General features: G+C 40.4%; 1 long non-coding RNA gene across 1 annotated transcript in view; it reads right to left on the bottom strand.

The window, feature by feature from the left end:
• Window positions 1-9400: 9400 nt before the first annotated feature.
• Window positions 9401-12758, bottom strand: part of LOC124857271 — a 41136-nt gene continuing 37778 nt past the window's right edge. The window contains exon 3 of the long non-coding RNA XR_007035556.1: window positions 9401-10468. This is a non-coding gene — a long non-coding RNA (uncharacterized LOC124857271). The remainder of the gene's footprint in view (window positions 10469-12758) is intronic.

Genomic DNA, 12758 nt, shown 5'->3' with positions numbered 1-12758 from the left:
GCTGCACACTTACAGACTGCTAATTGTAGCTTTGGAGGCGAGGGTGTCGGAATTGGAGGCCCGGCTCCGCGCTGTTGAAAAACCAGCAGATAGCCAAGGCCCCTTAGCCAGCGCGGAGCCACCGAGGGCAGCTCCCCGTAGCAGTCCTCCAGCAGAGCTTGCGCAGCCGGGGCTTCAGGCCGGCTGGGTGACAGTACATAGAAAGCATAGTCCTAGATCCCAGCCCACAGGTCACCACCAACCCGTCTGCGTTTCTTACAGATTTTCCCCGCTCAGTGACACAACCGCTGAGAAGCCAACTCTGGTAATTGGCAGCTCCATAGTCAGAAACGTGGCAGTAGAGACACCAGCGACCATAGTCAAATGTCTGCCAGGGGCCAGAACGGGCGACATCAAATCCTACCTGAAACTGCTGGCTAAGGATAAGCGCAAATACAGTAAGATTGTTATTCACGCTGGCGGTAATGACACCCGGTTACGTCAATCGGAGGTCACTAAAGTTAGTGTTGCTTCGGTGTGTAAGTTTGCCAAAACAATGTCGGACTCCGTAATTTTATCTGGTCCCCTCCCCGATCGGACCAGTGATGACATGTTTAGCCGCATGCTGTCATTCAACCGCTGGCTGTCTAGGTGGTGTCCAGAAAACAATGTGGGTTACATTGATAACTGGCGAACATTTTGGGGAAAACCTGGTCTGATCCGGAGAGACGGCATCCATCCCACTTTGGATGGAGCTGCTCTTCTTTCTAGGAATCTGGCCGAATTTATTAGTTCTCCAAACCTCTGACAACCGAGGGTTCAGACCAGGAAGCAGGGTCGTAGTTTAACACTCCTCTCTGCAGCTTCTGTACTGCTACCCACCCATTACCCTATTAAGACAGTGTCTCGCCCACGGCCAACATTGAATAGATTAAAAAATAATCTAAAAGGAGGAAATCAGGAAAATCTAATACAAATAAACACAACTCATACCAAAAAGAAAAATAAAACAATTAAATGTGGCTTACTGAACATAAGATCTCTCTCTTCAAAGACAGTGCTAGTTAGTGACCTGATTTGTGACAATCAGATTGATTTACTTTGCCTCACAGAAACCTGGCTGCAGCAAGAGGATTATGTTACTATAAATGAGTCAACTCCTACTAATTATTTAAATTTTCACATTCCTCAAATTACTGGGCGAGGAGGAGGAGTAGCAACCATCTTTCAGTCGGATTTATTGATTAGCCCCAGACCAATCAATAGCTACAACTCTTTTGAATATTTAATCCTTAGTTTTCCTCATCCAAATTGCAAAGCACTAAAACCTCTTCTGTTTGTTGTTTTGTACCGTCCACCAGGCCCTTACTCTCAATTTTTAGATCAGTTTTCAGACCTTTTATCTGATTTAGTGTTAAATACAGATAAAGTTATTATAGTGGGGGATTTTAACATTCATGTAGACGCTGAAAGTGATAGCCTAAATATAGCGTTTAATGCTATCTTACTCAATTGGCTTTGATCAAAACATTAACAAACCTACCCACCTTTGTCTTCGTTCTCTGGACCTTGTGCTGACATATGGCATTGAGTGTAAAGACATAACAATATTCTCTCATAACCCGGTCCTGTCTGACCATTTCTTAATAACCTTTGAGTTTAACTTAACCGAGTACTCCACACCTGAAAGAAAATGTCATTATAGTAGATCATTATCAGGCGATGCTGTAACAACCTTTAAAGAATCTGTTCCACTTTTAATTTCCTCATTATCACTGAAAAGCACAGTGGAGGGCAATAATTCTGTTTCTGCCCCTTCACAAATGGATTCTTTTGTTTATAGTGTTTCTTCATCATTGTGTGATGCATTAGACAATGCAGCCCCCTTGAAAAAGAAGGTAATCATTAATAGGAGGCTAGCTCCTTGGTTTAATTCAGAGCTGCGTACTTTAAAGCACAATGTTAGAAAATTGGAGAGAAAATGGTGCTCTACACACCTAGAGGATTTCTGCTTAATCTGGAAAAATAGCCTACTGTTGTACAAAAAGACACTTCGCCAAGCTAGAACAGCTTATTTCTCATCATTAATAGAAGAGAACAAGAATAATCCTAGGTTTCTCTTTAGTACAGTTGCTAAACTTACACAGAGTCATAGCTCTGTTGAGCCATCCATTCCCTTAGCTCTTAGCAGTCATGACTTTATGGGATTCTTCTTAAATAAAATTGATTCTATTAAAAATAAAATATCTTTGACATACTCCCGAAGATAATTACTTCATCCTCAGCAAGTGAGACAACATTGGAAATAACTGCAGAACCTGATTTGTGTTTGGACTGTTTTGATCCTGTGAAGCTTCCTGTGTTATCAGAAATATTAGCTTCATCTAAACCTTCAACTTGTATGTTAGACCCAATCCCAACCAAATTATTTAAGGAAGTGTTCCCTCTGATTACCAGCCCCATTTTAGATATGATTAATCTATCTTTAGTAAATGGATATGTACCACAGGCTTTTAAGTTAGCTGTAATTAAACCTTTACTTAAGAAACCTTCGCTTGATCGAGATGACTTGAAAAATTACAGACCTATATCCAATCTTCCATTCTTATCTAAAATTCTTGAGAAAATAGTTGCTAATCAAATGTGTGAGCATTTACACAGCAATGACCTGTTTGAAGAGTTTCAGTCAGGTTTCAGAGCTCATCATAGCACTGAAACAGCTCTGCTGAAAGTCACTAATGATATTCTTATGGCCTCAGATAATGGACTTGTGTCTGTTCTGGTTCTGTTAGATCTCAGTGCTGCATTTGATACAACCGATCACAAAATTATCTTAGAAAGGCTGGAATATGCTGTAGGGATCAGAGGAACCAGCGCTAGGCTGGTTTAAATCTTATCTGTCTGACAGATTCCAGTTTGTTCATGTAAATGATAAATCATCTTTAAACTCTAGGGTTACTTGTGGAGTACCACAGGGCTCAGTACTTGGGCAAATTCTCTTTACTATATATATGCTTCCAAAAGGTCAAATTATTAGGCAGCATGGGATAAATTTTCACTGTTACGCTGATGATACTCAGCTTTACTTATCCATAAATCCTGATGAGCCCAACCAGTTAGATAGACTACAAGCATGTTTTGAAGATATAAAAACTTGGATGACTTTAAATCTTTTGCTTCTAAATTCAGACAAGACAGAAGTTGTCGTCTTTGGACCGGAGTCTTTAAAAAAGAAACTGCTTAGTCAATCACTTAACCTGGATGGCATTAAATTGACCTCTGGTAATAAAGTAAAAAACCTTGGTGTTATTTTTGACCAGGACACGTCATTTAAATCCTATATTAAACAGCTTCCTAGGACTTCCTTCTTTCTCCTCCGGAACATTGCCAAAATTAGAAATATCCTGTCCAGGAATGACGCTGAAAAACTAGTCCATGCATTTGTTACTTCAAGGCTGGACTATTGTAATTCTTTACTATCAGGATGTCCACAAAATGCAGTTAAAAGCCTTCAGGTGATCCAAAATGCTGCAGCAAGAGTTTTGATGAAAATTAAAGAGAGTTCATATTTCTCCTGTTTTAGGTTCCCTTTATTGGCTTCTTGTTAAATCCAGAATAGATTTTAAAATTCTCTTTCTCACATATAAAGCCCTTAACGATCTAGCTCCATCATACATCAGAGATCTGATTGTTGCATATGTTCCTAACAGAGCACTTTGTTCTCAGACTGCAGGTTTACTGGTGGTTCCTAGAGTCTCTAGAAGTAGAATGGGAGGCAGATCCTTTAGTTATCAGGCTCCTCTCCTGTGGAACCAGCTCCCAGCTTTAGTCCGTAAGGCAGACACCCTGTCTACTTTTAAGGATAGGCTTAAAACTTTCCTTTTTGATAAAGCTTATAGTTAGAGTGGCTTAGTTTATCCTGAGCTATCTTCCTTATGTTTTACCTCCGTCTTCTTCCCTCCCTGTTGGTTGGAGTAAGGGGGAGTCAGGTTTAGCCTAAACCGGCTCAGTTATGGTTGAGGTGCAAACACACCCTCCATTTCTGCTACCTGTATGACCCCTTCTCTTTTCCAATGGTTATAATCAGTCTGACAGAGGGAGGTATCCCAATCATTGTGGTTTTTAGTATAACAACGACCATCAGTGGGACCCTTGCAATCTACCATCTGAACAAACGGTTTACTATAATCTGGTAATGCTAAAGCAGTACTGGAATCTAGAACTTGTTTTATATTGGTAAATGCTTCTTCAGCTTCTTCACTCCATTTCAGTTCAGACGTCATTTTCAGCTCTTCCTCATACATTAGTTTGTTTAATGGGGCTACTATTTCTGCATAATTTGGCACCCAGTTTCTACAATAATTAGTTAGTCTAAGGAAGGACATCATTTGCTTTTTTGTTACTGGTTTTGGAACTTGTAATATTGCTGTCTTTCTTTCTTCTACAATTGTGCGTCCCCCTGCACTAAGATTGTGGCCTAGGTATTTAACCTTATTTTTGCACAACTGAAGTTTCTTTTTACTGACTTTGTGTCCCTCTTCTGCTAAATGTTTTAATAATGCTATTGTGTCATTTCTACAGGTCTCCTCATCAGGAGAGGCTAATAGCACATCATCAACATATAGTAAAACCTGACTACCTCGTGGAGTGTCAAACTTGGCCATACTACTTTCACAGTAGCCTTGAGGTAGTCTGGTATAAGTATATCTTTGTCCCTCAAAAGTGAATGCAAACCAGAATTGACTATTTTTTATCTATAGTTACAGAGAAAAATGCATTGCTTATATCAACTATAGTAAATACTCTAGCATCTGGTCTTAGGGAATTTAATAATGTATAAGGATCAGGAACACACGGTGCTCTCTGAACAATTGCATTATTAACTGCCTGTAGGTCTTGTACCATGCGCCATCCTGTTGATGGAGCTTGTTTTTTATCTGGAAAAATGGGGGTGTTACATGGTGAGTCCTCGCATTTTATTATCACCACTGCAGTTATTAAATCCTTTATTACTGGTTTTATTCCTTCACGTGCATCATGTTTCAAAGGGTATTGTTTTACACTGGGCCTGTATTCTGTTTTTGCTCTAATTTGAACAGGTACTGCTCCTTTTACTAAACCCACATCAGTAGGATCTGTTGACCATAACTTATCAGGGACTTCATTCAAGAACTGTTCCTCCTGTTCAGTAAGGAATATTTCTCATTGTTGCTTTGTATGCAAATGTATCACTTCCTGTACTGTCACTGTCCAGAATAATGGCTTCCTAGTTAATCCTGTGGATGCACTGATTTCTGTATTCATTGTTGTTGCAAACCAGTCTGTGGCATCTTTTCCCCTCTGCACTATTCTTCCCATGTCCTGCCACTTGAGTTCTTTATCCTTGAATAAATACAGGTCCTTCTCAAAATATTAGCATATTGTGATAAAGTTAATTATTTTCCATAATGTCATGATGAAAATTCAACATTCATATATTTTAGATTCATTGCACACTAACTGAAATATTTCAGGTCTTTTATTGTCTTAATACGGATGATTTTGGCATACAGCTCATGAAAACCCAAAATTCCTATCTCACAAAATTAGCATATTTCATCCGACCAATAAAAGAAAAGTGTTTTTAATACAAAAAACGTCAACCTTCAAATAATCATGTACAGTTATGCACTCAATACTTGGTCGGGAATCCTTTTGCAGAAATGACTGCTTCAATGCGGCGTGGCATGGAGGCAATCAGCCTGTGGCACTGATGAGGTCTTATGGAGGCCCAGGATGCTTCGATAGCGGCCTTTAGCTCATCCAGAGTGTTGGGTCTTGAGTCTCTCAACGTTCTCTTCACAATATCCCACAGATTCTCTATGGGCTTCAGGTCAGGAGAGTTGGCAGGCCAATAGAGCACAGTGATACCATGGTCAGTAAACCATTTACCAGTGGTTTTGGCACTGTGAGCAGGTGCCAGGTCTTGCTGAAAAATGAAATCTTCATCTCCATAAAGCTTTTCAGCAGATGGAAACATGAAGTGCTCCAAAATCTCCTGATAGCTAGCTGCATTGACCCTGCCCTTGATAAAACACAGTGGACCAACACCAGCAGCTGACACGGCACCCCAGACCATCACTGACTGTGGGTACTTGACACTGGACTTCTGGCATTTTGTCATTTCCTTCTCCCCAGTCTTCCTCCAGACTCTGGCACCTTGATTTCCGAATGACATGCAGAATTTGCTTTCAAAAAAGTACTTTGGACCACTGAGCAACAGTCCAGTGGTGCTTCTCTGTAGCCCAGGTCAGGCGCCTCTGCCGTTGTTTCTGGTTCAAAAGTGGCTTGACCTGGGGAATGCGGCACCTGTAGCCCATTTCCTGCACACGCCTGTGCACGGTGGCTCTGGATGTTTCTACTCCAGACTCAGTCCACTGCTTCCGCAGGTCCCCCAAGGTCTGGAATCGGCCCTTCTCCACAATCTTCCTCAGGGTCCGGTCACCTCTTCTCGTTGTGCAGCGTTTTCTGCCACACTTTTTCCTTCCCACAGATTTCCCACTGAGGTGCCTTGATACAGCACTCTGGGAACAGCCTATTCGTACAGAAATTTCTTTCTGTGTCTTACCCTCTTGCTTGAGGGTGTCAATAGTGGCCTTCTGGACAGCAGTCAGGTCGGCAGTCTTACCCATGATTGGGGTTTTGAGTGATGAACCAGGCTGGGAGTTTTAAAGGCCTCAGGAATCTTTTGCAGGTGTTTAGAGTTAACTCCTTGATTCAGATGATTAGGTTCATAGCTCGTTTAGAGACCCTTTTAATGATATGCTAATTTTGTGAGATAGGAATTTTGGGTTTTCATGAGCTGTATGCCAAACTCATCCGTATTAAGACAATGAAAGACCTGAAATATTTCAGTTAGTGTGCAATGAATCTAAAATATATGAATGTAAAATTTTCATCATTACATTATGAAAAATAATGAACTTTATCACAATATGCTAATATTTTGAGAAGGACCTGTATATGTGTGGAGGTGTCCACATTTTGCAGAGCTTCCTAGTGTCTTCCGCTAACACTACTTCACCACATGACGTACTGTTCCCATCTGCATAAACATTAGTTACCATGACTTTGGTAGGGGTTACTTTAGTTAATGCTTCTTCATAAGCTTTATCTGGTCCAGGAGTATCTTTATACCGCATGGTAATATGTAGGTCATCTGGTGTCATCTGATCTTGTAGTAATGACATTTCTTCATTCTGCTAATAAAGCTGTCCCTATGTCTAGGGGTGGTTTGTTCGGAACATCCAGTGAGTAGTGGTAATAAGGTGGTCTTACTTCTTTTAACACGAAATAATCTCCTTGACTGAGTTCTGCTTTTCTCTTTACTACAATATGTCCTTCTGAGGTCGGAATTAATGCTAACCCCAGATGTAGTAATCCATCTCGTCCCAATAGATTCACCGGACACTCAGGGAACATTAGAATAGATAGCTGGCATGACTGTCCATTGGGATCTCTTATCCAAACTGGTTCAGACTCACAGACTCGTGTCAATTTCCCACTAGCTGACCTCAGTTATTTTCTGATCACTAAGTCTGGAATTTGGGATTGTTTCTCTACAGGTGGTCCTGCATGCTCCGGTATCACAAAAAAAAAAAGTTATTGATTTTCCATTCAACAGTAAGGTAACTTCAGGTTTAATGCTATCTAGGGAGAGAAGGTCCTAGAAATTTAGGAGGACATCGTGCCCCTGTGTTTTTGATTTTTTGTTTTCATCGGTATCTGAGGTACTAGGAACAATTTATCTTCTTTTCCGTCTTAGTCATGCTGAATTATTATTTCTCCTTTCAGGACAGTCTCTGGCCAGATGCCCTTCTTTTCCACAACACCAGCACCCTGAGGTGAATGTTCTGTAGTTTCCTCTGCCTACTTCTCCTCTCTGACCCCTGCGATTTTGTCCTCTGCCTCTAAATCCTCCTCTTCCTCTGTTGTTCTGATAATAAATCTGTTCTTCTTCTTCTTGCTGAAAAAAGGTGCTGGCCATCTTTTTCTGTTTCTTGTCCTTCATTACTTTCTCCGCATGGAGGGCATGATTAACATAGTCCTCTAGAGTTGCTGTTGGGAACCCTATAAAATGTCTCCTTACCCAGGTATTAATTGCATCCCTGGAACCAGCATGTAGTGCATTTTTTAACTGCTGTCGATAAGCTCCTTGTTCGTTTTCATCTTCTTGTAGACCACTATGTATTTTAAACACTTTTGTCAGTCTAATCCTATATTCTTCAAAAGGCTCTTCCTCTTTTTGTTTCACTGGCTATTTCTGCGTAGTCAGCTCTGCGTCTGTATCTAACTGTAAGCCTATCGATTAATCCCTTCACTCTGTCAGTTCCTGATCATTATATGCAAGTACTGCGTTATTGTGTATAGGGTTCCAATTTCCCCTAACATGATGCCAGTCAGTTCCTGTGACTGTCATCCATACTTGTTGAAATTCCTCACTATTCAAATGATAGGATCTTCTAAGACTCTCTAAATCTTCTCCACACTGAATGGGATGCTCTCTGGGGGAGGTTACTCCCTCCACAGCCTTTTTAACATCCTCCATTGTCCATGTTCTATATACCAAAATGGCAGGAGGTTGATTATTTCCAACGTTTGGATTGGCCAAATGTATCATGGGATATGTTTCTGCTACTCTAGGGTTTTCGTCATGAGATAATTTAGGAGCTGTGGGGACTACTCTTGGGGAGTGAGTTAAAGTTGGAGAAAAAGTTCTCCCATACTGTCTAGACCATCTTAGGGAGATCTTATTTGATCTAGTCTGCGGTGGAGTGGGGTATTCAGGTGGTGGATCTTGTAGGGGCAAACCTGGATAAATAGATGAGGTTACAGCTGTTGCATGTGCCTGTGGTTGTTCATCTATCTGTTCTTCCTGCTCTTGCTCTCCTTGTGGTAGTACAGCTGCATTTCCTGGTTGTCTCCGTCGAGCCCCGACACACCCAGTCTCATTATCTTCTGCTCTATGAAACATGAATTGTTTCCTACGATTTTCTTCATTTTCTTTCTCTTCGTCGTTACGTTTTTTTACTCCTTCCTCTCTCCTTTTAGCTTCTTTTAACCAATAATCTACATCCTCATAACCTTCTTTTTTCATTTTTCTTGGGTCACGTATTGTACATTTAATTATTGCATCCTGTAGATTATAAATTTTTGAGAGTTTAATTGGCCATCATAATTATATGTGGTTATTCATTTATCTAAATATTTTAATTTGTTTGGATCATGTGCTTCTATAAATTTCCAATCTTTGCATTGTAATTCGTCTTTTAGTTTATTTTTACTTGCCCCTTTTCCCATTTTTGAAAAATTGGTCCAGCATATAAATATCTAGGGTATTCTAAATGCTGGATTGTTCTGCTCGGTAGGGTGACAGAAAAATTCTCCTTTTGTGGTAATTCTCACTTCAACTGTTTCGAGTGGAGAATTCTTGCCTTTGCATCCACAAAAGTTAGTCACTTACAATCCTACTGCTTTGGTATGAGGCAAACCTAGCGGTTTAAATCCTTAATTCATTTCTCACATTCACACCTTTTTTTTTTTTTTTAAACGCGGAATTTTCTTAGTTTTTTTGTTTAAATACTTATCAGGACTCCGCCGTCCTTTAAACACGGAATTTTCAGTATTACTTCTTAATACGTTTTAGGACTGTGCCGTCCACTTTTTAAACACGGAATTTTCAGTATTACTTCTTAATACGTTTTAGGACTGTGCCGTCCACTTTTTAAACACGGAATTTTCAGTATTACTTCTTAATACGTTTCAGGACTCCACTGTCCTACTTTTACCTGTTAGGGCCTATGATACACAGGGTTTTACATCACGCAATGACCCCCAGTCATTCATCACACTTTTTAATCCAAACTCAACTCACCACTTGTCTTTCCTCTCTGTCTCGGAGTTCCGTCAGCCGTCAGACCCGTTCTGGGGCTGAGGTCCAGTCCCAGAACGGGTCTGAGAGTCTCCCTGATTAAGACTGCCATACGCATGGTCTTTACTGGATTCCAACAACCCGCTGGAATCCTCAGGCGTATTGGTATCCGGCTTCGAATGACCAAAAATGTCAGGTTCAATTAACCTAAAATACTAATAACATCACAAAAAGAAGAGAAAGACAAGAGAATTTGTTTGTACTCGCTGCAAGGAGAATGGACAGAGATGTGCTTTCAGTTACAAATCTCCTACTGCTCTGAAAACACATCCCTCCAACACCTCTTTTTATTATATTTAGGGTGGTCCCTAGTTACATAAATGTTTCTGCTCTTAAAGGGTGGGGAACAACAGTAGCAATGTGACACAGATCCTGTACCCCATTATCTTGTACAAACACACTTGCACAGTCTTCATAAATCTTAAGATATGTGCACTCTTTGTTCAGCACAATCAGCCTTCATCTTTATGATCTCCTCAACTGTGACTGCATCATCCCGATTCCACCTTTCCTCCTTGCCTACAAACAACACATGACATGTTTACTTACACATGCAACATGAAAGGTTATAAAAGTCAAATAGTATAGTTAATAAAGACGAGGAAATATAAGATAAATCTATATACAATTATTCCAACACTTGGTGGTGCTAGTTGGCTGTCTGTCTGTCTTATCACTGTTTAGAATCATCAGTAGGGTCATATCATTTCCATACCCAGCAGTTACTTCCACAGTCACTTCAAGTTAATGATTTTTCATTTCCATCACGGTTATTTCCTGGAGACGGTAGTTGAAATCCTCTGTGGAAAAGGAAGGCATCCAGGGAAGCATTGTGTGCTGATTAGATGTCGACTGGTCCTTTTCCCAGATGCAATGAAAATTAAAGAGAGAAATCCTTAAAAAATTAATCCCCTGAAAGATCCTTCATAGTCACTGATTTAAAGTAGTTTACTCCAACCTTTCTGTATTTTCTGGCTAAAGATAAGAAGTTAAGAGGAAAATGCAAGCAAACGGGGATAAAGCACTGATATCTAACAGTACAGCGAGAAATCCATTATCTGAGGCCATTCAAATATTGTTACTGACTTTCACCAGTGTTGTTTCAGTGCTATGATGAGCTCTGAAACCTGACTGAAACTCTTCAAACAAGTCATTACTGTTTAAATCCTCACACACTTAATTAGCAAATAATTTCTCAAGTTTTTAGAGAACAAAGGAAGACCAGATAAATGTTTGTAGGTTATTAAAGCATCTCGATCGAGAGCAACCTTTTTAAGTAAAGATTTGGTTACAGCAACTTTAAAAGCAAGTTGTACCTAACCATTTTAGTTGATTAATCATATCTAAAATGGGGAATTAATATGGAAACCCTCTATAAATAATTTGGTATAAGTTGAAGGTTTGGATGAAGCTAATACTTTAGATAAATCAGAAACAGAATCATAACTGTTCAAACACAAGTCAGGTTTTAGAGTAGCTAAAAGAAGCTGTGACTCTGTGTAACAGCAGCTACTGTACTAAAATTAAATTTAGGCTTATTCTTGTTCTCCTCTGTTAATGATGATAAATATGATGTTCAATTCAATTCAATTCAAAAATACTTTATTAATCCCAAAGGGAAATTAAATGTTGTTGTAGCTCATATTATGTGGGTTTCTTCAAAGAGCCGTCGTAGACGCTGATGGCTGTGGGCAGGAAGGATCTCCTGTAGCTCTCCGTCTTACAGCAGATTTGAAGAAGCCTCTGACTGAAGACACTCTGTTGTACAACAGTCTCATGAAGAAGATGCTCAGGGTTCTCCATAATGTTCCTCGTTTTATGAAGCATCCTTCTTTGCACAATGATCTCCAGAGTCCCCAGTACAGAGCCAGCCTTCTTAATTAGCTTGTTGAGCTTTTCAATTAGCTTGCTGGATCTGATGCTGCTTCCCCAGCAGATGATGGCAGAAGAGATCACACTCTCCACAACAGACTTATAGAAGATATGCAGAATCTTGCTGCAAACACTGAAGGACCTAAACTTCCTCAGGAAGTACAGTCTGCTCTGTCCCTTCTTGTAGATGGCTTCACAGTTGCATCTCCACTCTAGTCTGTTGTCCAGGTTAACACCGAGGTATTTATACTCCTCCACGACCTCCACTTCTTCTCCCATGATGGAAATAGTGTTTGACCTATTTCTGTTTCTCTTAAAATCTACAATCAACTCTTGTTTTATTCACATTCAAAATGAGATGATTGTTTCCACACCATGCCACAAAGTGGTCCACCACCTTCCTGTACTCATCTTCTTGTCCATCTCTGATCCACCCCACAACTGCAGAATCATCCAAGTACTTCTGCAGATGACAAGAGGCTGTCTTGTACTGGAAGTCTGAGGTGTACAGAGTGAAGAGGAATGGTAAGGGTACAGTCCCCTGTGGTGCTCCTGTGCTGCTGACTACCTGGTTAGACTCACAACCCTTCAGTCTCAAAAACTGTGGTCTGTTTATCAGGTAGTTTTTGGTCCAGGAGATTGTTGAGGCCTCCACCTGAGTCTTCTGGAGTTTCTGACAAAGCAAATCAGGTTGAACTGTGTTAAATGCACTGGAGAAATCGAAGAACATGTTCCTCACCGTGCTGCTGGCTTTGTCCAGATGACATTGGGTTTGTTGAAGCAGGTGTATGATGGCATCTTCAACTCCAACTTCACAGCGATAAGCAAACTGAAGGGGGTCCTGATGGTTTACTGTTTGCTTACTCAGGTGGGCCAACAGGAGTCTCTCTAGGACCTTCATGATGTGAGATGTCAGGGCAACAGGTCTATAGTCATT

This window comes from Girardinichthys multiradiatus, chromosome 20 (genome assembly GCF_021462225.1).
Source record: "Girardinichthys multiradiatus isolate DD_20200921_A chromosome 20, DD_fGirMul_XY1, whole genome shotgun sequence".
In the NCBI taxonomy this organism is placed as follows: domain Eukaryota; kingdom Metazoa; phylum Chordata; class Actinopteri; order Cyprinodontiformes; family Goodeidae; genus Girardinichthys; species Girardinichthys multiradiatus.
Note: the sequence above shows the minus strand (reverse complement) of the source record. Positions and strands in the feature narration are given on the sequence as shown.